The following is a 1,427-nucleotide window of genomic DNA, read 5'->3' on the forward strand; positions in this document are numbered from 1 at the left end:
AGTTTTCCCCCATTTAGTAGTATAGTTCAAGCACTTTGTAACGCTAGTTAGATCGATTGTTTTGCCTTGTTTGGATTGATTGAGTGATATTGATTGAATTTGTCTCATGAGCATATGGGTAGTGTTTTCTCTCTAGACCTCATTCTATTCTTAATTCTCATCTTTTCTAAACCTATCAGATGCCTCCGAGACGCGACACCGGATTTGTTTTTCCGCCAGAGATCACCCAGTTGATTCAGCAACAGAATGCCCTAATGCAAGTGTTAGTGCAGAACCAAGGCAACAACAACAACAACAACCCACCGCCACCACCACCTGTTGATCACTTAGCCCGTTTCTTAAGGCTAAACCCGCCGGTGTTTTCCAGTAGCACCGAGCCGATTGTAGCAGATGATTGGCTCCGCAAAGTTGGAAGGGAGTTGACCACTGCAGGATGCACAGATGCGGAAAGAGTGCGTTTTGCCGCACATCAGCTTGATGGACCCGCAGCATCATGGTGGGAGAATTACACAGCCACGCACCCTATTGACACTGTCACATGGGACCAGTTTCAGCAAGCTTTCCGTACAGCTCATGTTTCAGCAGGAGCTATGGCTATGAAGAAGCGTGAGTTTCGCAACCTACGCCAAGGAGGACGCACCGTAGGCCAGTATGTGGAGGATTTCAGTAAGTTAGCACGTTATGCACCAGATGACGTTGCTACAGATGCAGCCAAGCAGGAGAAGTTTTTGGAAGGATTGAATGATGAGCTGAGTATGCAGTTGATGGTAGCAACCTTCAACAACTACCAGGAATTGGTAGATAGAGCTCTCATGATTGAAGGGAAGCAACAGCAGATTGAAAACTGTAAGAGGAAGTATGGACAAGGGAAGTACAATTCTGGAGCCCAGCAGAAGCCACGATTTACCCCAAAGCCGGGAGGACAGTTTCAGCATACCCATGGAGGAGGTAGTTCGCACAACCATAATGGCTCCAAGAATGGTAATGGGAATGGAGGAGGAAATGGAGAGAACCGCACCAACTCATCTACCCCAACCAAGAGAGATCTAAGTCACATTACCTGTTTCAAGTGCCAGAAGACGGGACATTACGCTACCGATTGTCCCGAAGCCCAAAATGGAAATGGCAATGGAAGCTCTGGGAAGAAGCCGAACCCGTTCAACAAAGGACATGTGAACCACGTGAGCGTGGAGGAGGTTGAAGCTCAGCCTGATGCAGTAGTAGGTAAGTTTTTGGTTAAGTCATTTACTGCAACCGTTCTTTTCGATACTGGTGCATCACATTCATACATATCAAGGGGATTCGTAAACAAGTTGAAGATGTCCACCCAAGATCTCAAAAGCCCCATGTTTAACCTCGCCAGGAGCAGAGTATATGGCCACCCAAGGATGTTTTCAGATACCTTTGGCCATTGGTAGGCATGTTTT

Source organism: Aegilops tauschii, chromosome 6, assembly GCF_002575655.3.
Source record: "Aegilops tauschii subsp. strangulata cultivar AL8/78 chromosome 6, Aet v6.0, whole genome shotgun sequence".
In the NCBI taxonomy this organism is placed as follows: Eukaryota; Viridiplantae; Streptophyta; class Magnoliopsida; order Poales; family Poaceae; genus Aegilops; species Aegilops tauschii.